The following is a 25989-nucleotide window of genomic DNA, read 5'->3' on the forward strand; positions in this document are numbered from 1 at the left end:
CGGGAAGGTCATTGCTTTCGCATAATACAATGTACTTGCTTTTTATATTTACTGGCAGTTTTCTTTGGAATCTCCATATGTGTCTCTTTGTCACGTTTAGTAGACATTTTCCCAATTCTATGTTCGAGGACAAATCGTGATACCGTACTACATGTACCTACACTCATGAGGGTACTTATAAAAACTTAAAAAAATTGGAATACTGATTAGGAAATGACCAAAATTACTATAATTATTAGATTATTATTATACTACTATATTATTAAGTGTACGATAGTATTAAATATATGTCGGAGATGAAAGGACACCGGGGTCCTTGTTTGGGAAGGGAATGTTTGGGAAGGTCCTCAATACTTTAGTCCGGACTTTTTATTATAGTCGTACTTAAGCAATAAAACTGAGAAATAGCTGTTTATGAGTTAAGTCAATTATGATTATCCGAAATTTATGACAGTGGGCTTGGGCTCGAAGTGACATAACGGGTCACTGAACGTAGCCACGGTCACGGAAGGGACGTGTATCTAACAGACGTATAAAGTAATTAGATAACTTCTTAAAAACAAAGATTGATCTGAGTTCAGTTCCACTTGGACTGAGTTTCAATCCGATAAGTTCGACTAGCACAATGAACACGTACTTCGAGTTCCTAGTCGCAATCGTCATCCCGTTGACCGTGTATTCGTTATCGAACCTAAACTCATCATCATCGACATCTCAATTATTCACTCACCAATATCGCTTGTTAATCTTTGCAATACATTCACTTCAATAAATATCATCTGGTATACAACAACGATGGACAGCTCGCAGCAAGAATCATTACATGCCCCATTTTCCAAGGACGACCTGACATATATATTAAGTGTACTATAGTGTGTTATATTATATCATTATACTATATCAATATACGATATATTATATTAACATTTATGTGAGAAATACAAATAAATCATTTTCAAATAATTTGTTATTTAATTTAATTATACTTCTATTTGGGCATAATAAATTTTTAAACTTGAAATTCGTGAATTTTTATAATGCAATCATGCTCGCTCCCAAAATTGTTTCTGCTTTAAAAATTTCGTCAGAGAGACATCTATATCGTGGTAAGTTTATCATTGTAGTAAATAAAAAAATTCTCCTGACGGAAGCAGATGCTGCTAGTATACACAATCTCATAATTAATAAAAACCTCCTATGTAACGTTATTGACTTTTCGCGATACGCCGGAGGATGGGATGATAGAATTCTCAACAAATGATCTACACCTTTAGACTGTATGTAATTCAACAGTTTCGTTCCGGAAAAATTTCCGATAAATTTTTTATAATACTCTTAACAAATGAAAGGTCGAACAGATTCTACTGTTAAAACAGCTTATGGTTTACGCAACGTTCGACAACAATTTGCTGTTTGAATTAGCGAGTGGTCGACAGCTCGTTACGGAATTCAACTTTTGAACGGCAATGTTTAATAAAAAAATGGGGTCGCTAGAATTGCGCTCGCAACAAATTTCTAAGGAGATAAATTACTATGAATAACGATAAATTATCCTAGATCACGTTAAAATGTACCTCGACCATTTCGATCAATAAAAATCTGTTATAATTCGATTATATAATATTTTTCATTACTTTTACGTTCAGTCACATCGATCACATTTGATCGACTTATCTGCTTCCTGTTTTTCTATTGATATATTGATATCGAACAACAATACACTCCCTCTGGCCATAAATGTAAGTCGGTCAGTAGCACTAATATTAAGTTTATGAATCTATCGGACGCTGTCACTGTCATTTTCGAAAATTAATATTCTCATCGAGTTTGCCTTTATACACTACCAAGGATTAGTACGTTTCTAGACTCTGTTCCTTTACTGTCAACATGTATGTATGTACATATTATTAGAATCGGCATGATTTCCAAGCTTATTAGAATTTATTACGCGACGTTAATTAAGTATTGATTACAGTGTAATTCTCTTCCTAACAAAATTCAGTAAAATAAGAATAAGGCGGTTGTCTCCATTATTACTTCCAAATTGATAGATTTTTGCAATTTGAAGATGACTCACTTCGAAGTTATTTCGCAAACAAACCCATCACCCATCAAAAAATTTCGACTTCATACAAACGTTCACTCAATATTTTGCATTTTACACGTACTTTTACATTCACACGTAACTCACGTCCGTCACGCGTTATCTATTTTTTCTCAAATTATAGTTATCATTATTTTCATATATTTATATATACTATATTTTAGTGCACATATCCCGTTTTCGCTGTAATCATGTACATTTCAACGTAGCCATCCCTCGTATCGCCATAAGATGTTCTAGGCAACCACGCTACCTTTCGATATCGACATAAATCTAGAAGATTTACGCCCCTCGCTGATTCGACATCCCCTTGGTACCGTCTTTTCGCGAACGTGTGAGCATTAAAAAAGGGTTGCACATAACTCCAGTAAATTCTGCATCCGGTTGACTTAAAAACTATATTCATGAGTGGAAAAAATTGGCACAAAATCCGACAATTTCAGTGGTTCAGACGATTAAGCGGTTACGAAATATCTTTTCGTTCTCAAGTTCTTCAAAATTACAGATAGCCAAATAGAAATTGTTGAAACAAAGAATTTAATATACGTATAGATATTATTAGTCAATTAGCAAGCCAAGGTGCTATTTTTGAACGTACTATTTTCCAGAGTCAATTTATTTCGGATATATTTTTAACACCTAAATCTGCGGGAGGTTGCCGATTAATTTTAAATCAAAAAAAGTTAAACGAGTTCATTAATATCGAATTAGAGGTCCAGCGAGTAGCATCAAAATTCTCATCAAAGGTGCTGAGTATTTTATGAGTACAGTTGGCCTTAAACACGTCTATTAATATTAATTCTGAGGTGAATAGACCGTGATAGTTGTAGTTGCTGATGTGTTTGTTGTAGTCTCCTTAGTGCGCGTTAGCCTGTGTGTAGGGTGAGACAGGTTCTGCTACGGGTCGCCGGTGTCGCTGCTAGGGTACTGCTGCATTTTTCTTTTCATTTTTGATGTCGCAGAAGAAAAATCGGACTCCGGTCGCCAGGATTTGAGAGTCCGGGTTCCGAACGTTCGTAACCTAAGGCACTAACTACTGCGCTGCCGTCGACCGGAGTCCGATCTTTCTTCTGCAACATCAAAAATGAGAAGAAAAATGCAGCAGTACCTCAGCACCGGCGACCGGCAGCAGAACCTGTCTCACTCTACACACTAGCAGTAGCGCACTATCACCACAATTAATCACGAGAGCGGCTACTACAAACAAAGAATACTACACCTCAAATTGGTAACCCCGACGTGATCGACAGCGAAAAGAGGTGTGTGACCGTGATAGCGCTACAGAGACTTTTCCATCATCGCGAGTCCTACGACTGCGGCAAGCTGGACCTACACCGCTACGACCAACACGGAACCTGCCGTCATCCGACACTAGTGTCAAGTGGTGGTATTTTGCTGTCTAGTGCCACCACAATTCCCATAACAAAGTTCTACTAAAAAACTAAATTCTTCAGATTTAATTTTAATAACATGTTATGAGTTCAACCGTCTACCGTTTCGATTAAGCATGGCATCTTTCGTTTTTACGAAAATACTGAAATATTTCCGGTCGTACTTAAGAAAATTCGTTTCGTGATATATTTAGACGAATTTTTAATTCTAGTCGATTCTTTCGAGCAATGTAAAAGATTTGTTGAGTTGGCGTGTAATAATTCAAAGCGACTAGGTTTGACCATAAATTTAGAGAAAAGTGTATATATGCAAAAATTAGTAAAGAGATTTTTAAATATTAAAACCTACAAGATTCGGGAGTTTGCGGAATTTATTGGATATTTGGTATCGTGTTGACCCACTGAGAAATACAGTCACGTGCACACAAAAAGGTTGGAACGAGAAAAATATTTAACTCTAGATTTGATCGATAATAACTATGATAGAAATATGAAATTGTCAGATTTGAATTCGGACTTACGATGCTGGTTTCGAAATATTTCTTGTGCATATAGATCCTCGAAATTTGCAGAATTTTCAAAAATTTATAGAGATATGAGAGATCTCATAGTTTTTGGACGGAAGAGGGGCGTGAATTTCCAACAAGTGATCTCGAGTTAAAGGCAGCCTGTTTTGGGTCACAATGTTTTATTAATGACTTGAGAAACTGCGATACTGTATTACGACTTGGTAATATGGTAGTCATCATTACATTACTATGTTAATAGAATGGGGCGAGTTCATTTTCAGAATGTCAATAATTTATCGCGTTTAATTTAATCTTGGTATGAAGAGAGAGATATTTGCATTTACGCTTCATATATAAGATCCGGAGAAGACACAGAAGTTGATAGAGAATCTCATAAACCAGATAAAGTTTTAATAAATCTATTTACTAATCGTACAAACACAAAATGTAAGCGCTGTATCTCGTGGTTTAAAGGTTCGAATGGTTGTGCGATAAACGCACTCGTATTAAATTGAAGTAACTTTTTTACGCGTTTTCTCCATTTCTTATGATTTTAAGGGCGACGGGAATTATAGTAATCTCGGGCTGGCATGAAAGAACCGTTAATTTTTACGCCAAACAGTAAATTAATCTTTTCGAGTAGGAATCTCCATTCATCATGGCGAAAACTTTCTCTGATTTCCACAATGTTATTTATTCGGTTTAAGCAGTGCTTCGAAAAAACATTAGAAATTATATCTTCTTTGAGTGATTCTTCAATCAAGCAGTATGATGAAGCCTTAAACTTTGACTACGAATCAGTCGCAAGGCGTGCATTTTTAAACAAGTATATTCAAATAATCAAAATACAGAATTCCACTACATTAAAACAATATTATTTACTTATTTGCATTTTGCGTTCAATTGTTGGTGTATATACGAAAAATTTAACGCTAACATTAAGCTTTTTTCACGATATGTTTAATAATCTAGTTAAGTGTGGTACAATTTGAAACATTCGTAACGTGTCTCACTTCTTCTGTTATGTTTTCTGCACACTACACATTTGCGCCGTGCGTTTTTCCGAATTGCTGCATGTTTTACGTATGCAGACGTAAAATGCCTTTGTGTCGAACGAAAAGACACATTATCAGCACTTCTACCGTTTGATTTACATTCTACTTCTTTTTTTTTTTCTTTCGTAGACTATTTACAATCAATTCTCATAGAAAATTTTAAGTAAATTATTTTGTCGTGGTACTGTAACTTGGATTATAAGAGTTTATAGTATGTTTAATTCTAGTTGAATCTAATGCTTCTGACCCGTCGTATCAAGTAATTGGTGTTATACTTGAGCTGTATTTTTGTAAAACTCGTTTTATTAAATATAAATGAAATTTATAATAATATAAATGTACTATGTGTCATTTTAAACTTTTTCTGCTAGAATTCAGACTATAAAAAATCTGATCAACTTTGTCAACCGCACCCATTGTGTTATTTTAATTAATTATACATTGTAGTTTGATTATGTTTTCTTCTGTTGGGTAATGTATTTTGTTTATATCAATCATATTGGAACAATGATAGGTGGAAATCATCCACACTTTCTTTTTGTCTTCCATTTCAACGCTAATATATTTTTTGTTGAACGAAATACACATTCTTCTTTGTGTATGTTTTTATTCAATTCCGGTATATCCAATCTGTTTCTTCTTATCGTTCCATACGCGTTGGTTAAGTTTTTATGTAACTCGAGGAATAAACTGGGACTGCTGTATCAATTATCGGTCACGAGTGTGTGACCTTTTCCAAGAGATGGTTCAAAAAGTCTCATTACTATTTGTCTAGACTTTCCTATCGATTTTGGTGGTATATCTTCAGATATTATCATGTTTGCCCCGGAATATACAATTAAATCTTGAATATAGCCTGTCACGCTATCACACAAGACGAAGGATCTAATCCCAAACCTGCTTTTTCTTACGGTATATATTGTTTGAAAAATAAGAAACTTTCGTCTATACATAATTTTTTATATGGATAAAATGCAGTTTTAAAGGATGTTCTTAATTGTTCAGGAATATAGCGTATTTTCATAATTGGATCGTGATTTTTAATGTTGCTATCACAAAAATGTAGGTTGTTTCGTAATAATGTATATCGAACCCTTGACATTATTTCTCCAAACGATACTGTTCTTATCAGTTTATCCTTACACCAATATTCTGATACAGATATCTTATGTATTTGTGCCACGAGCATGGTAATGGCTAAAAAATTATACATTTCGGGAACAGTAGTTGCATTAGAATTATGTACATCTCTTGCATTATTTTCAGAATATTTGTTAATTTGCTCAATAATGAATTCTACGAGTTCTTCCAAAAAGAGAATTTAAAATATATCGAGAATAGATGATTGCTCTTTCCACTTACTTTGATTCCACTATTCTCGTCATCAAATTCGTGATTTATAGGTTGGAAATCTCCTTGTGTCCTGGAAAATTTATTTTTACATTCTTTTGCTTCTGTGTAGCTTTCGTGCAATACTCTGCATTACTCTTCTGATTCTAATGAAGAGGTTAAAAGACGTTTTTTAAACGATTTACGATTTAACTTAGATAATGGTTAATTTATAACTAAATGATTATTAACTCTTGATTGTTAATCGTTGATCGTTGATAGTTAATCGTTAATCGTTAATTGTTGATCATAAATTGTTGACTGTTGATTGTTGATTGTTAATAGTTTAATAAATCTCTTTTATTGAACATCAAGAATATTTCTTGTGGGCACCTTCACCAACCATCTTATAAATATTTATCACAGAATAATACCATGTACGGAATACAAAATTATTATCAAATTTGATGTTTTACTTTTCCTTTTATAACAACTTTATACAAAACGCTCTGAGATGCTTTCTACCTGAGTTTTAGAGATAACAAGTTTAGATGTCGACTGAATGACTAACAAACTGTGATGTATTCTAGTCGAAAGGACAATAGCAAGTAAGAATATGGCCTGTGACGGCGATGTTTACACGAAAATATTGATGAGTATTGGCCGTTCTCCACCAACGATTATTCGAGGGTGGAGTTGGGAAAGCTTTCCCTGTATTTTATCGCAATGAGCAATAACCCTAAGAAACTTCTCGATTTTTAAAATGTTTGCAACAATGGGCTGTAAAAAATGCTAAATTTTATGGTGGTTCCTTAGGGTTATTATGGGCCTGAGTTGATATGTCTTGACAGCTTGATCTTGATCGAGGGATGGGTTATGTTTTATGACTAGATCACGAATGTAACAGCTATTATTATTTTGTTTATCATCTGACTTTGAGATATCCTGTTCTTTGTACTGATTGCATTTATTTTAAGAATAACGAAAATATTTTGTCGGGCGGTTAAATTAGCAGCTCGCGGTAGGTAAGGCAGAATACAAATATTTCTTAGAAAATAAAAGAGCAAACTAAAAGTAAAAAGTAAATAGTAAAAGTCAGAAATTATGAAGCGATATGATAAAGTTTAAATATGGTTAAATTTGTATATAAGTTCGAATTTGACCCCCGCTGGTAGGTTTAGTGTTAACTTGGAACTGTGCTCGCACCAACATTGGGAATGGCAACAATGTAACATATATGTTTGCTATTGCAGTCAAATGTTGCAAACCATATATGAATCGTTGATAGAAGTATAATTAAGCGAGAACATAGAGCTATAGCGGCACTAGGCCGCAAGAAGCAATTCTCTTTTCAACGGTTTCTTCGGTACACAGTATACCATCGCTGGAAGACTGTTTATGAAAGATTGACGGAACATATACAATGTCGTGATAAAGCGTATATGTCGACAGGCCTAATGGGTCATCGATATCCCTTTCGTCCTTCCATCAAATACTCGAAAGAAGGCGTACGTGACTACGATCGCAGATGGTAACGAACACGTGCGAGTGGGGATATCGAAAACTGACAAAGGGAAGAAAGTGGATTAACAGGTGATTTGTCAGCAAGCAGTCGTCAGTAGGAATCACAAGTTAATAAACAAACTGTTGAATAAAACACCGAGTATTCATTTGGCACCTTTCACGTTCTATACCTAATAAATAATATTCCAATACCAAACAAAGATTCAGTCAGATATCTGGGCATGATTCTAGACGGAAGAATGACATAGAAACGACACATCGTAGATAAATCCAAAGAACTGAAAACAAAATTAAAAAAATTCTACTTACAACTTAAACTTGCAGAGTAAAATAATGCTATACAAAGCCATATTAAAACCTGTTTGGACTTATGGGATTCAACTATGGGGAACAGTGAGCAACTCCAACGTAGAAATTCTCCAACGATTCCAATCAAAAACTCTAAGATCCTTAATAGATGCACCTTGGTATGTTACCAATGAAACAATACATCGTGACCTGAAGATACCCACAGTCAAAGAAGAAATATCCAAGTTCAGAAACAGATATAATACAAGAGTTAACAACCACCAAAATCCATTAGTCACCCAATTACTTGACACGACGGATCAAATCCGCAGACTAAAAAGGCAATACCCCTTGGATTGATGCATTAGATTCAACTAGAATCAAACATACTATAAACCTTTATAATCCAAGTTACAGTACCACGCCAAAGAAATTTACTTAAAATTCTGTATGAGAATTGATTGTAAATAATCTACTAAATAAAAAAAAGAACGTTCTATACCTCAGAACGGTTTGATTGTCGCCGAAACACTTTAAATTTGACACCACAATCGAGGATCCCTGAGACAGCGAACCTCGTGTTTTCATCCGACGACTTCATGTCGCTGCGTGTTCCTGAAACTTCGAAGCAAGCAAACGCTCCCGATTCTGGTCTCACATGTAGCTCAATTTTTTTTTTTTTTTTTTTTTTTTTTTGTTTTAATAACTCGTATCTTGGATTATACTTACCTGAAATGTAATTACAAAGAAACTTTTTTATATTTAAAATCGCATTCAACTACCAAAGTTATCAGCGAATTATAATGAAATTGTTCAGGTTTTTACACACATCGAGGCTCTTTTTAAATACTTTCTTCCACGCCGTACTTTAAAATTTGCTAACGATCACTTTCTAGAAATTGTAGTTGTTGTTAGCTAGTATCTGATTTTAGATCGTTCTGCTGTGAACACGTCGAATATAAGAATAAGGAGCAAAGAAAGCAATTAAAAAACAAGAAGGTACTTAACAAAATTTATATTTAGACCAAACCAGCTGGCTGCTGAAGCGAGTGTCACGTAATAAATAACGAAGTGCTATAAAAAGGCGAATGAGCAATAGCCCATTCGTATACTTTATTAACTGCAGAATACAGACTGACCTACTGACTAAAGGACTGGGGTTTTTATCTATTCATTACGATTCACATATCTTTTGGGTGGGAGTCCGGCTATTGTCTTTTCTTATCACTATCGCATGACTAAGTGTTATTGACATGTCCGATGTCTCCAGATGTCTGGATTTTGGGTGGCGTCACACGAGCTAAACTCTCATAGAAGGAAGACTAAAAAGAAAACACCCCACTGACCTCACTAAAGAAATAAAATAGTCAAACTCGAAGATGGTATCCCGCTGGGGGTAATTACCCACATGTTATTTAGCAATTGAGTTAGAAAAATTTACCAAATGTCCAGCTGGACAAATTGTAAAGTACAAATTAAATAATAAAAAAAAAAAGAAAACAAAATTTAACTCTTGTACTGCAATGTTTGGGTTCGTTCGTACTACTTGGCAAACAGCGGATGTTATTTATGCTAGAACGATAAGAAGCCGAACGTATTTCCAAACTAAACGACGGATTTAACATGAGTAATCAGTATTCAGCTCATAGATGACTCGCAACATTTGGTTCTAGCAGTAAGCGTTCATGTTACACTGTTGCCATTCTTAAGCCGGGTACACACTTGTTACTTAATCTTGTTACGGACACTCGCTGCTCTTGTCACACGCTCAAGAAGATCACCCACTCAGAAACAGTAATAGGATAGACTAGACATCCTGTATACCACAGCCATCGAAACAATAACCAAATAGTAACGGAATAGGCGCCTCTGAGATACACCAGATGACAACTCCTCCAGTGGGACTAAAACCTCAGTATAAAAACCCTCCAAAATAAGCGCTCGCCCTAGTCTGTTAAAACATCTTTGTTGAGGTTATTAGATGTGTGAACAAAGGAATGCGTGGATAAATTGTAAGGTAGAAAATATATTTTAATACAGAAGTGTAAATACAAATCGGAATATAATTGAGCTGAAAGCCCTGAAGCTGTCATGGATCGAGTTCTGCTTGCCACGTGTTACGCCAAATGCGATGCTCCTTGCGAGGTTCCTCACGGTCTGGCCGCCAAGATCTACACATTGTTACACTAACCCGCAACAAACCTAAGAAAATACCATAAACCGAATCTGTTTAGTTTCATTTCTATTTATATAAGTATTTTCGGTTTACGGATGGTCCTTATGTTTTTGCACGCTCTTACCAATTACGGAGAAAGCGGGTGTCTAGCGAAATAGCAGGCTTTTCCCATGAACAAGGATGCCCATGAGCCACGTCTGCTTTTCTTTGTCTTCATAGTTTCATTTATTAACCAATGGGCATCGCGGATCGTTACCCTCACTTTTCTACCGAAAAGTGTGAACAACGAATCCGCGTTCTTAGTTCAAAAGGGCACACCCACACCGAGCTTTTCTCCTTAATGGTACGAGACGGGTCTGCGACAGTTCATGTAATCTTTTTGTACGAAAAACTTAACTGTGTTACCAATAAAGGCAGCCATTTACTGAATTAATTGGTTATCATTTAAAATTACGCGACAAAGCCATAGTCGCCTGTGTACTGTTTATGGTCTGCCTTCGTCCCAGTCTTTTGTCTATACGCTGTCAATGGTTTCAGTGCTTGAGAAAACTAAAAAGATCAGATGTAGAGTTTTCTTAGAAGTGGTGACCACTGCAACAATCTTGAATCAGTCTCTTGTAATACTTTGAATCATTCTGTAACACTTTGAACTGTCACTCGGTTAGATTTGCATAATAAATTCTATTATCATATACAAAGTTCAATTTCTTCATCTTATTCGTGAAACATTCGAACTGTGACGCGAGGAGATCACCAGCGATCTATCGGTTTTGTGATTTCCTGTGTCTCTGACGTGGCACTGTCTTTAGTACGTAGTAGTTCCTGGTAACGCAGTTCTATGCAGAGACAATTTACTTAAGCCGAGAACAAAGTTGTTACCACAGCTTGCCTCGTTACCGCAATCTGTTACCTAGCCAATGGTAACAAATCGGTCAGTGTATATATACTCTTATAAAATTAAAATTATACTTTATAAAATTTACAACCAATTTTCCCTGTATCGTGTATGATAAGGATGACAAACGAGGTATCTTCGCCGCCAATACCGATCGCGATGTACCAGGCAAACGAGCGAAAGAGACAATGACACATCGCTCTTCACGATAACTATTGCTAGAAAAATGCTTAGATAGTATGCAACTCGATACATTCGGCCGTATACACTACGACACTTTCGGGATCCCGACACATGTTACATTTCCGGAGGCCCGCCAGATCCTGCTTGGTTTATATCGACAGGAACCGAAATTAGGGAGTCCCGTGATTTTCGGCAATTGCATATTCTTGATAGAAGTATAATTAGACAAGAACACAGAGCGGCTTGGTTGTCGCCAAAGAGCTTTTTGGCGTCATAATAAAGAGATTTTTTATTTTCTTTGGTAGACTATTTATAATCAATTCTCATAGAGAATTATAAGTAAATTATTTTGGCGTGGTACTGTAACTTGGATTATAAGAATTTATGGTATTGTGGCGGCATTCGACAGCAAAATACCACTACTCGACACTAACTAGTGTCGGACGATGGCAGTGTGACGCCACCCAAAAGCCAGGCATCTGGGGACGTCGGATATGTCAATATCACTTAGTCATGCGATAGCGATAAGAAAAGACAATAGCCGGACTCCCACCCATAAGATATGTGAATCATAATGAAGAGATAAAAACACCAGTCCTTTAGTCAGTAAGTCAGTCTGTATTCTGCAGTTAATAAAGCATACGAATAGGCTATTGCTCATTCGCCTTTTTATAACACCTCGTCATTTATTACGTGACAGCAGCGTAGTGGTTAGCGCCTTAGGTTACGAACGTTCTTCGGAACCCCGGATTCAAATCTCGGCGACCGGAGTCCAATTTTTCTTCCACGCATCTAAATTAGAAGAAAAATCCAGCAGAACCCCAGCAGCGCACTCTACACACGAGCAGTAGAACGTACTATCACCACAACTAATACCGGCAAGCGACAACTATCACTACCTACTATCCACCTCAGTATGCTTGATTCTAGTTGAATCCCATGCTTCAATCTAAAGGGTCTTTTTAGTTTGCGGATCTGATCCGTCGTATCAAGTAATTGGGTAACTAAAAAATGAGTTTTGATGGTTGTTAACTCCTTATATTATATCTGTTACTGAATTTGGATATTACTTCTTTAACTGTGGTGGGTACCTTAAGGTCGCGGTGTATCGTTTCGTTGGTAACGTACCAAGGTGCATCTATTAAGGATCTTAGAGTTTTTGATTGGAATTGTTGGAGGATTTCTATGTTGGAATTACTCGCTGTTCCCCATAGTTGGATCCCATAGATTCCAAACAGGTTTTAATATGGCTTTAAAGAGAAGATGAGCACTGTTTCCTGTATGATATTCCATCCGACGATTTCATAATACTGCATCCTCACGCAGTTTCGAAGCAAGCAAGAGCGCCCGCTTCTGTGCACTCCCTCGTGTAGCTTAATCTTTTTGTTATTAATCGATTATTGGAGTGCTTACATCAAATGTAATTACCATGTAATTATTCGCATTTTTATAAACATCGTCTCCTCTTTCTATTTCGTTCGGTAATTTTCACTTTGAACGTATTAAACATTTCCTTCGACGTCGCAATTTCAAATTTGTTAACGTTTGCTTTCTACGAATTGACCGCTGTTGTCTGATTCCGGATCGCTTTGTCGTGAATGCGTTAAATATAAAAATAACGAGCACGGAAAAAAATTGAGAAGCAGCAAGACACCACCACACAGAGTTCATATTTAGGAAGGCCAGTTGAAAATTATAGAAATTGATTTATTCCTCGTACTGCAATGTTTGGGTCCGTTCGAACCCGAATACGTTACGACCAAACCACGCTAGTCTGCAAGCAATTAATTTATGCGATAGTGTCGCGTAATTTTAAATGATAACCAATTAATTCGGTAAATGGCTGCCTTTATTGGTAACACAGTTAAGTTTTTCGTACAAAAAAGATTACATGAACTGTCGCAGACTCGTACCATTAAGGAGAAAAGCTCGGTGTGGGTGTGCCCTTTTGAACTAAGAACGCGGATTCGTTGTTCACACTTTTCGGTAGAAAAGTGAGGGTAACGATCCGCGATGCCCATTGGTTAATAAATGAAACTATGAAGACAAAGAAAAGCAGACGTGGCTCATGGGCATCCTTGTTCATGGGGAAAGCCTGCTATTTCGCTAGACACCCGCTTTCTCCGTAATTGGTAAGAGCGTGCAAAAACATAAGGACCATCCGTAAACCGAAAATACTTATATAAATAGAAATGAAACTAAACAGATTCGGTTTATGGTATTTCCTTAGGTTTGTTGCGGGTCAGTGTAACAATGTGTAGGTCTTGGTGGCCAGACCGTGAGGAACCTCGCAAGGACCATTGCATTTGGCGTAATACGTGGCAAGCAGAACTCGATCCGTGACACCCTCAACGGTGACATTGTTTTTGCCCGGATGGTGTGTTCCGAGGCACAACAACGACATGAATCGCTTTCGCTTCGCCTCGTCCTATGACTCATGTGCCGCTACATATATATTTGCCCAGAATTTTTGCAACTAGGCGGAATTCAGAGCTTTTTGACAAGAGGCCGTAGTGAGTGTCGCTATCATTCGTGATACGATTTGTAACTACCTCTTGCGAAGTTAAACCTTATTAAACTGTAAAATGTATCCGGCGTTGTAAATTCTAAATAGTGGAAATATACTTTATACTTTAAATCGCTATTTTTTGTTTATCATCCGATTTTCAACAATACGATGGTATGCAGGAACTGTAAAAAAAGAAACTGGGAATATTTTAAATTTATAATTATTATTAATTGTTAAAGTATCGGAATTAATTAATTATATTTATTTATTTTAATTGATTAAAACTATTAATTATATAAATACTTAACTTGAAGAATAATACTTATTCTTTAATTATTATTATTATTATTATTTAATTTTTTAAAATAATTCTTAATTACATTAATTAAATAATTAATCACTTGATTATCGAAATAACTGATCAATTTATGAATGTAAAATTGAAAATCGAAATGTTACATGTACAATCAATACGGAATTTACTTGTCAAAATTACGAAGAAGCTGATATGAAAATTGTGTATCATACCAGCAACATGGATTACAATGCACTATCATTAAGTGCTTAGATACTGGCATTTTTGTTATAATGTTGAACAGCATGACCAATCTCAAAAGTAAATGTAAAATTTGAATCGAAATGATCAAAGATTTATTAATGTGAATAAACTCTATGAATCACAAGAAGATCTGCTCTGTAAAGGATTGCACCCCTTTGCTGGCGACATTACAATCCAGCATTTTATCGAAAAGGAGAAGAAGCACCCATTAAAACTGTTATTGGAATCTCAAGAATTCTAAAAAGCATTTTCAGATCTAGAAGATGTGCCAAGCGATAAAAATGCAGTATCTGAAGTAATGGAAAAATTTGTTTTTCACTTATACGTATCCGATCAATTCGAATTAATAAATTAACACAGCGGCATTAAACACTATGGCCGCTCATTTATTAGTTCTCTATCCACTTCTGTCAAGCTTCTATTCGCCGCTTCATGATTGCTATATTGCATATTTATTTCTAAATATTTAAACAATATGTAAACCAAATTTTAGCATCCGGAGTTTTCACTCTGTAGCGGCATATGAGTTATAGGACGATTCGAATCGAGAATGATTCATGTTATTGTTTTGCCTCGTAGTATTGACACCGTTACGATGTACGAGATTTGAAAGTAAACAAACTCCGGACAAAACAATATCACCGTTACGTGCAACCGTCAGTCGGTGTCAAATTCAAACTTTCTAGTACTCCCCCGACCAGTATAAATAAACGAATACGCTCTCTAGGATAATCACTATCTATAGTATCCTTATATTGAGTAGCATTGAACGAGCGACGTATTATACTAACTCGGTATTTTGTACTTAGAACGATTTTAAATATATCTGACTATCACAAGTATTCACTTGTTTCGTCATTTAAAATAACACGCTTAATATCCACCCCAACTCTTTCTGCCACCGCTTTATCTCTCACCTAGCACGAAAATTTGTCTGTTTCACTGTTTAACCCGGCAAACGGCTTTTCCGGTGTGGCGCTGCAGAAATGCCTTTTCGCGAATGGCAATACCAGAGAAGAAACGACAATACTCACGTTCGTAGGTTGAGTTGTACTATGGTACAAGAGCTGCACCAAGCGGCTCCGTGTTGCAAAAGAAGGAAATTTACCCTGTTTTGTACCACACTAGCATAGACAAAAACCTAGTTCCATCCTAGCATAGACAAGAACCTAGTTTCACCGTAGCGCAGACAAGAACTTAGTTTGTCACAGGTGGGAAGTTCTAAGGCTCTTTATCATGTAAGTGCCATTCTCAATGTTACCGATGCAGCGTACAATGAGATTAATATAATTACAGAGTATAGGACAAAACATTGTATAACCGTAAACAAAGCTTCAGTTATCGCACGCTAGTATATACAGGTTTGCAAATTTCTATAGTGGGGGTAAGGACTTAATGACCTAACGATGTTGGTCAATTTGTTCGTAGTAACACGCTTCAATTGGAAAGTTAGGATTCCTTGTATAGCGCCATCGTGTAAAAATAACCAAAACCATTTGTCTCTGCTTCTTTCTCTTCTTACTTAACTCAGGACGCGATAGACCAATTTTTGTTTTACTTATATGATTATTACGATCATATTATTATTATTATTATTATTATTTTGTATGTAACTGATGTCTAATAAATGTTATATAATATAAATAATTTTTTCATTATTAAGAAGCTTTGTAAACTCTAAAATTATCCTACTATTTTACTTTTCCAATAAAAAATTTAATAACACTGAAATGTTTCAATCATGAATAATACTTTGGATATGATGTTATTTATATACATTATAGATAGTGTTAATAGTTACTCAATTTTTTAAGGGATCAGAGGAAACATAAAAGAGTGTTACTTTCCAACATACGCGTCAAATATAAATTATTTGACTTGAAAATTGTAATTTTGTTCAAGATTTTTGTTGAAAATAAGTCATAGGACGATTGTTGTTTAGCCTCGGAGTATCAACGCCGTTTCGATGTACGAGATTTAAAAGTAAACAAACATCGGATAAAACAATATCGCTGCTACGTGTAACTATCAACAGGTATCGAATTCAAACTTTCCGATACCTTCGACCAGTATAAATAGACGAACATGCTCTCTAGGACGATTATTAACCAGTATTATTATAGCGAGTAGCATTGAGCGAGCGACGATTACGATGTAATATACTAACTCTGTATTCTGTACTTTTTTTTTTTTTTTTTAATTTATTTATTTGAATTTTTACAATTTGTCCAGAGGGACATTTGGTAAAGTATTATATCTAGATGGTAAAAGAAAAAAAAACAAAAATAAAATATAGCATGTGGGTGGCTACCCCCAGCGGGGGTAAGTTAATTTAAGACACATATGCGCTAAATCATCTCAAGTTGCTTCTTCGGCCGACTGAAAAGTCCTTGAGCACAGAGGATTAATATAGTACCTCGATACATTATCTTCGACTCGATTGCGGCAAATTATCAACTTCCGTGTTACGTCAGAGAAACCTCTGTTCTTCGGATTACGATTATGCAATACATACATGCAAATATCGAATGTTATTGTAATTAGGCAACAAAAAATTTAAAATATGTAAATGGTCAGTTCGTAATAACCGTAATATATCCGTGTTTTTTTACAAACCAGACTCTACGTCATTAACTTTGGCTGAAAAAGCAGATTTAAATTTACTTAAAGGTGCAGCTATCTAGGCTATTAGTTTTAATCAGTATTCACTCATAACGATGTTCATTAAGTATCTTATTTTCATTATTATTATTTGTCACTCAGAATAAAATAGTTAACTCGTTCTAAACCAACGCGTGTTAAAAATCCTGCGTTTCATACAAATAAGCGTGCAATCTCGGACAAAGGGCGCGAAATTGATTGAACGATCAAACGAACTTACCTGTAACTGAAATACGATCGCAATTATATGTAGAACCTCGTTCGAAGAGATTACAGCCCTTCCAAACAACGGTATCCCTCTACTTTATAAATTAATCTACTGCAATTGTAAAATATATATATTTTTTTTTTTATTTAGTAGATTATTTACAATCAATTCTCATACAGAATTTTAGGTAAATTATTTTGGCGTGGTACTGTAACTTGGATTATAAAAGTTTATAGTATGTTTGATTCTAGTTAAATCTAGTGCTTCAATTTAAGAGGTATTGCCTTTTTAGTATGCGGATCTGATCCATCGTGTTAAGTAATTGGGTAACACTAATGGATTTTGGTTCTTAACTCTTGTATTATATTTGTTTCTGAACTTTGATATTTCTTCTTTGACTGTGGTTATCTCAAAGTCGTTCATCGTTTCGTTAATAACATACCAAGATGAGTCTATTAGAGTTTTTGATTGGAATCGTTGGAGAATTTCTATGTTGAAATTACTCGCTGTTCTCCATAGTTGAATCCCATAGGTCCAAACAGGTTTTAATATGGCTTTATATAGCATTATTTTACTTTGCATGTTCAAGTTAGAGCGTCTGCCAATGAGCCAGTAGAATTTTTTTTAGTTTTGATTTCAGTTGTTTGGATTTATTTACGATGTGCCATTTCCATATCATTCTTCTGTTCAGGATCACGCTCAGATATTTGATTGTATCTTTACTTGGAATTGGAATATTATTGATGGTCACCTGTGGGCAGAGTTGATTTCGCAGCGCGAAGGTTATACAACTGGATTTATTTTCATTTACTTTGAAGCGTCATTTGTGAAACCTGAGTGGGATGCTAATAAAGTTGTGTCATCAGCAAATATTCTTGTTTTGTGTCGCTCTCAAGCACTTTGATTTTTAGTAAGCGAAGAAATATTACATGTGTAATTTCTTCGAATGAGACTTTTGATATAATTGCGGAAGATAAGAATTAAGTTACATATGCATGAAATATGCAATATGTTTGTACATATTTTGTAACATGAATGAGCAAAATATATGCAATGTAGAATTTATGTACAGTACGAAACACGTTTTCAAGATCTTTTAATGATAAAAGTCTATTCAGGTTTCACATTTTCGTCTACATTTTATCAATATACGGCTTTAATAACGACCTGGACAAGTATGCATATATAGTAACATATTACACAGGAAAAGTTATAACTAGTTATACATTATATGCATTATATAAATATTGTTTACTCATCTTTGTGCTGCCAGTCTTCCTGTGCTGCCAAATTTCATATTTCTTTCAAAGTTAATAATTCCGCTGGGGTACTTTCTTCTTGTGATTCATACCATCTCAGGACTTTCTCCGACGCCGTAAAAGCTTCAGAATGAAGCTATCTTTGTTTTTATTGCTCCCTTCGTTAGAAATCTTTTGAATCCTTCCAATAATTTAAATAATTTATGTTATTCATATTATTATTTTCGAACCATTCTATTACATCGTTTCCTGTACAATTTCTACATGATTATACGTTATTTAAAGCTACTAGACCTGCATTGACATTGTCACGGTGATCTCGGAATATAGGATAATCATATTTTACATATCAGTTCGCATACCATAGCCATCAAACCTACAATTAAGCAGTTACATCATATCTGTGTGACGACATCCAGCGCTAACCCCTCCACAGGAACCAAATCCAAAACCAAGTCAGCACTCGACATTCCATTCCTATTCTGTTCTGTTAATGTGACATTCTGCATCGTTACTCTGTCAGTTTTATAATAAATTTTAAAATAACTATCATAATTGAAGTACGAATCTCTCACCTTACGTGTGGAACGTGAAATAATCTCGAACCGACGCGACAAAATTGGCGATTCTTGCCAGGATCCATTCATCGCATCAGGGGGAAAGGACCACGGCGAAGGACCACGGTCAGCTCCTTGATCAAAAGAAGGATCCACAAAGAACTTCGGTAAGCTGGCTTTCTTACATTATCCAAACAGTAAAACCGAAATATGACCTGAAGATAGTGACTCTTCCTCAGCTGAAAGTGTCATATTTCTCAGCATGAACCCAACTGACAAGAGTACCGCTAAACAAAACGAGCTAATCGCTACCCTGATTGAACAATTTCAAAGCCTAACTCACGAGTTTAAAACTTTAAAAATAGCACCGATCAAAACATTAAAAATATAAAAGAATTCATGGCAACTAGTGATAGAAATTGGGTCAAAGAAATACCGGACCTTACGAAAGCTATAGAAGTGAAATACGACATTGAAACTGACCAATCACACACGAGCACCCATTTAGACACTGGTGCTGATAACGCGACAGATGACGAAACCGACGGACCAAACACTTCACATATACAACGAATTAGTCACGTTGCGACTAGACAAGGGAACAACTACAACAAAGATCAAGGCCTCGAAGCAGATAAGGCCATACGAACAGTCTAGAAACTACGGGGTCAAGATGACGTAGGCGTTGAAGATTTCATCTTTTCGGTCCGCAAAGCAAGAGCCGGGTGCAAGTCAAGTTTTTTTTTTTTTTTTTTTTTTTTTTGGTTTGTTAAATTTTTACAAATTTTAAACATTAAGAATGTTTGTTACAATTTCCTTCGTAATCTTGCAATGGATACAGCTTGGATTAAGTTTGAATAAAAGAGAAATGTACCTATGCGCTAAAACAAGGGAGGAATAAAGAAAGAGAAGAATCGCCCGTTCAATCTTATCTGTCAGAAACACGAATTCAGGCTTATTAATCTATGTCTCAGATATTTTAAGCTCTACACGTGCTGTGAAATATAAAGGTACTTGAGTTAGAAACTTGTGTTAGAATATAATAAAACAAATGTTTAATGCTTAGTTTGTTGCAACATTCCATTCATAGGAAATTACATTTTATTAATCATTCGATAAATCAAGTAATCAAAAACAATAAAATGTACTATATAACAAAAGAGTCGGAAAATCAAAGTACATATTTAATTTTTTTCTTCAAAATTAATTAGTTAAATAAGATGAAAAATAATTCTGTTTTTTTAAAGAAGGTTTCGGATTAAATTGCTTCAAAATCTCAAAAATTGTCTTTTTTTCCTCTTCCATCTTTTGTTTCTTTGTCCTGAAATTATAATAATTGTAAAGCGAGGATGATTATGCTAAAAACGATTCAAACGTTGCAGCAATCCAATCTGTCCCATTTTTCTTAATATACATTTATTATTATTTAATTTGTACTTTACAATTTGTCCAGCTGGACATTCGGTAAATTTTTCTAGTTTAATTGCTAAATAACATGTGGATAGCTATCCCCAGCGGGATACCATCTTTTTTATTTTACAATTATATATGTAAATAATAACTTAAATTATTGCAACAATAAAGTAGTATTAAAAATAATGACTTTAATAATGAGAGTCGTGAAATCAGCAATCTCCTACTACGTATCAAACACGATAAATTTAGACTAAATGTTGTATACTATTACAAGTTACCAAATCCAAATTAATGTTCGTTTACGCTAAAACAGATACACAGGTAGTGCCTTACATCTTTCCCTGTCTTTCATGCGATAAGCTGAATGAAATAAAAGTTAAAGTGCCTATCAAACTAATAGTTTTCCGACATACAGAAGTAGACTAATCATTATTTATAGAGGACGTCGAGCCGCATCGATTAATCATTAACGCATTATCATTTTTTGGACAAAAGACCTGAATGTCCGCTTGTGTTTACCAAACGTGAATGTCCGCGGTTGTGAATCGTCGTCTTTTTGTTATGAAGTGTCAACAAGAAGTATAAATCATCGTCTTTTGTTTAGGAAACGTGAATTCACCCTTCTTGTTCATAAAGTTTTCAGTTGTATCGAGCATCGTTAAGGGTGATAAACATCTTTCATAAATTGTTTTAGTTATCGTATATGTTGAGGTTATTTGACCTATGAACAAAGAAACGCGTGGATAAATTGTAAGGTAGAAAATATATTTTAATACAGAAGTGTAAATACAAATCGGAATATAATTGAGCTGAAAGTCCTGAAGCCATCGTCACCTGTCTACTGTTTATAGTCTGCTTTCGTCCCAGTCTTTTGTCTATACGCTGTCGAAGGCTTCAGTGCTTGAGAAAACTAAAAGACCAGATGTAGAGTTTTCTTAGCACGTTGACTGTGTCACGTAATTTTTAAAGTTTTTTTTTTTTTATTGATTATTTGTTAAAATTTTTACAATTTGTCCAGAAGCACATTTGGTACAATATTATAGCTTAAAGAATAAAAATATAGCATGTGGATGGTTACCCCCAGCGCGGTTCCATCTTCTAGGTTTCCTATTGCATCTCTATTGCGAGGTCTGCGGGATGCTTCCTCTTCTGTCTTCTTTCTATTTTGGTTTTATTTGTTTCAGCAACCAGCTGGTTTGGGTGTGCTGCAAATCTTTCTTTGTACTTTTTTGCGTATCTAGCGATTTCCTCTTTGACTGTTGGAATTTTTAGATCTTTTCGTAGGTCTTCATTTCTGACGTACCATGAAGCATTAACTATTGTCCTTAAAATTTTTGCTTGCTCTATTTCTATTTTGCTTATGTGACTCATTGCTGCCGTCCCCTATAGTGGGACTCCGTATGTCCAGATTGGTTTGATTATTGTTTTGTATATATTTAGTTTATTCGTTATGCTTAATTTAGATTATCTATTGATTAACCAGTACATCTGCTTCCTTTTTGCACTTATTCTGTTTATTATTGATTTTATATGGTGCTTCCATGTAAGGCGTGTGTCTAAATTTATTCCTAGATATTTGACTTGCTTTGTTTGTGCTATGTGGGCGCCGTTCAGTTGAATATCTGGTGTTTTTCCTTTTCTAAGTGTAAATGTTATGTGGTTGCACTTGCTGGTGTTCACTTTTATTTGTTTGTTTTGCAGCCATTTTTCTATTTTTGTAGTGTGTTCTTGTAGTAGTGCGGCGGCCGTTTCTAGATTTGCATGCCTCACTAGTATGGCCGTATCGTCCGCAAACGTCAGTGTTTTACTGTTGACAGTTGTTGGTATATCTGCCGTGTATAGTGTGTATAATATTGGTCCTAAGACACTTCCTTGCGGTACTCCTGCCTTGATGTCCTTAATTTCAGAGTATGCATCATTTATTTTTACTACAAAGGTTCTGTTGTTTAAGTAAGATTTGAGTAGTTTGTAGATTTGTTCTGGAAATTGCTTTTTGATTGTTTGAAGAAGTTTTTCATGGTTAACTTTGTCGAATGCTTTTTCGATATCCATAAAGAGTGCTGTGCAGTATTGTTTTGTTTCAAGCGACTGTAAGATTTCATTGACGAGTCTATGCATTTGTTCTATTGTGGAGTGTTTATTCCTGAATCCAAATTGATGGTTCGGTATTAGTTTTTCTTTTTCTATTGTTGGTTTTAAGCGGTTATATATTATTTTCTCTAATAATTTGGAAAACGCAGGTAGTAATGATATCGGCCTGTAGGATGCAGTTAGATGTGGGTTTTTGTTTGGTTTGGGTAACATCACTATCTGTGCTATTTTCCATAGTGTAGGAAAGTACTGTATTCTTAGAATTGCGTTAAATATTATCGTTGTTAGTCTTATTGCCTTTGGGGGAAGGTTTTTTAAGATTTTCCCATTGATCGAGTCAAATCCTGGTGCTTTACTTGTCTTTGTTGCCTCAATTAATTTTGTAACTTCTTGCGCTGTTGTGCTGAGTATGGTGCAGCGTTTATCAGTTGTGTTGCTGGCATTTTCCACTTCTTCATTTGTTTGCCATCCAGGGATGCTGTTATTAATTTCATACGGCGAAAATATATTTTGTAGGTGCTTTGAGAATTCTTCTGCCTGTTCTTCGTTGGTTCTGGCCCATGTGTTGTCCATTTTTCTGATTGCTGGGATTGTTTTTACTGTTTTCTTAATTTTGTTAGTGACTTTCCATAGGGAGTAGTCGGTATTCTCATGCGCGGATAGTGATTCGATGAATTTTGAGATTTCGTTATTATGATGTTCCCTTATTTTATTCTTTAGTTCCTTTGCAAGTTTATTTAGGTTTTTCTTGTTTTCTCGTGTTCTCTGTTTTTGCCATTTTGCTTTCGCTTTTCTTTTTTCCCTGATTTTGTCTAGGATGTCCTGCGGAATAATTTTTGTTTGCCTGCTATTTGTTTCATAGGTGGTGGTTGCCCACGCTGCTTCCTGTATTATTTCTGTCAAAGTTGCTACTGCCTGCTCAATGTGTTCAGGTGTTTTCAACGGGATATTGCAGTTGATTTTGTTTTCGATCAGCTCTTTGAAAGTTTGCCAGTTGGTGGTTTTATTGCAAAGCGACTCTAACTTGTTATAGAGTAGTGGTTTGCTTGTATATTCTATTATAATTGGTGTATGGTCGGAGTTAAGCTCGAGGCTGGTTGCTATTTTTAATTTGCTTACATTTAGCCCTTTTGTTACTGCAAAATCCAACAGGTCAGGTATTTTATTGGGGTCTGTCGGCCAGTACGTTGGTTTTCCCGTAGATAGTACGTTGAGGTTGCTGCTTCTAATGTATTTTTCTAATGTTCTACCTCTCGGCGTGTTAATTCTCGAACCCCATAATGTGTGCTTTGCATTAAAGTCTCCTGCCGCTATATATTTGTCGCCTAAGGATTGGAAGTACTCTTCCCATTTTTTTAGTGTCATTTTGTGTCTCGGAGGTACATATACTGCTGACATCTGGAAGTAATTGTCATTGGTTTGTATTGTGACAGTGGTTGCTTGTAGGTGTTCTTGATTTGTTTGACTATGTAAGTGATGCTTGATGTCATTTTTTATTATTATTGCAGTTCCTCCATGTGCTTTACCTGAGGGATGTTTGGTATCGTATATGGTGTAGTACGGTATTTTCATGTAGTTTTTCAGGGTGAAATGTGTTTCTGAGACAAGTAGTATATCAATATTATTTTTATACAAAAATATTTTAGTTTCGTGGGCTCGCTGTTGCAAGCCATTGGAGTTCCAGACTGCTATTTTCAAAATGTCCATCTCTATTTTTTACTTAGTGAGTAGTTGTAACATGATTGTTGTTTGTTGTGCTTGTTGTCTTAGTATTGTGTTTAGCTCACTTACCATTTTTCCTAACATTTCCATACCTTTAATGGATTGTTTGAGCATTTCTTTGATGTCTGTAACGTCTTCGATGTTATTGTTTTGATTCTGATTGTTTGCAAGCGTTGCTTTGCTAATGTTTTTGGTTACTTGTGCGTAGCTTCGGTTACCTTGGGGATCTATGTTTCTGTTTCTAGTGTTTAGTTCGTATTGTGCTTTCAATGTTGTTTCATTATCCGTTATACTTTGTTGCGGTTGGTGGTTATTGTATGATCTGTTGCGAAGTGGAGGAAACAGTTTACGTTGTATTTGTTTCCTTATTTCACATCCTTTGTAGCTGGCTGGGTGGTTTCCGTTACAATTATAGCATTTAACTTCTTCTATTTTTCCTGTGTATGGGCAGTGTATTGTTAGGTGATTTTTTGCACATTTAACACATGCCGGGCTTCTGTTGCAATAATTTTTTGTGTGTCCGTATTGTTGACACCGCATGCATTGTGGTATATCTTTTTTGTAGCGTGGTGGTTCCACTGTTACAATTGTATTTAGTATTTTTTTGATTTCATAGATTTCCTTGTTATTGGTTCTGGGTTCCAGTTCTATTAAGAATAGTGGCAATGGTTGCTTCGTATCGTATCTTGTCATATTGTTTATTGCTCTTGTTTGATGGCCAATTTTTCCTAATTCTTCACTTAATTTTTTTGTGTTAGTTTTTGGATGTAAACCTCTTATAACTATTTTATAGCTCCTTTCTGTTTTGAGTTGGTACGTGTGGTATATAGCATTTTTTTCCTTTAGTTCATTTATCACTTTCCTATAAACTTCTGGGGTGTTTGTTTGAATTTTTACTTGTTCTAATTTTGTTTGTTTTATTGTGTAGTTATCCTTCCCGACTACATTGTTTAGTCGATCAATAAGCGGGTCTATTATTTGGGCCTCAACAAATATTGGTGGTGGTTTTGATATGTAAGGTGTTTTAGTTGTGGTTTTGCTTGTCGGGTCATTGTCTATTTCTTCCGTTAGTGAGCTGAAGGAGTTTCTTAAAGGTAATTCTTGCAGCCATCGCTGCTTTCCTGTATCTGGGTTTCCTGCAGCATTTGTGCCTGGAATTATTTTACGTTTTTTGCTAGTCTTTGCTAGCTTCCAGTTTTCGTCCTGGTAACTTATTTTGTTGTCGTGTCTGCACTCCTCCTGTCTCCGCTGCTCTTCCATTTCTTCTATTTCCATATCATTTTGGTTGTTATTATTTTGCTGTTGTTGCTGTAAGCCTGGTAAATCTGACGACCCTTTTATGTAATATTTTTCTCCATTGGTTGCAATCTTGATCGTTGATATCTGCTGTTGCATTGTTTGTCACTATCACTATTCGTAGCACTTCTCTGAATCACTTGACTGGAGCACACGTTCGCTTACACATATCTGTTCGCCTCGATTGCCCGAGCGAGACTGAAGTCAAGTGACAGAGAGCTACTATTAGATCTCATACTGATCGAAAAGATTACCGA

The 25989-nt window shown here is 35.5% G+C and overlaps 1 protein-coding gene across 1 annotated transcript in view; it reads right to left on the reverse strand.

Annotated features, from left to right (window-relative positions):
• LOC139991573 (uncharacterized) overlaps nt 1-14093 on the reverse strand; it is a 331311-nt gene extending 317218 nt beyond the window's left edge. The window contains exon 1 of the mRNA XM_072011786.1: nt 14080-14093. The gene's annotated coding sequence lies outside the window, so the exon portion shown is untranslated. The remainder of the gene's footprint in view (nt 1-14079) is intronic.
• Nucleotides 14094-25989: the final 11896 nt, after the last annotated feature.

This window comes from Bombus fervidus, chromosome 10 (genome assembly GCF_041682495.2).
Source record: "Bombus fervidus isolate BK054 chromosome 10, iyBomFerv1, whole genome shotgun sequence".
In the NCBI taxonomy this organism is placed as follows: domain Eukaryota; kingdom Metazoa; phylum Arthropoda; class Insecta; order Hymenoptera; family Apidae; genus Bombus; species Bombus fervidus.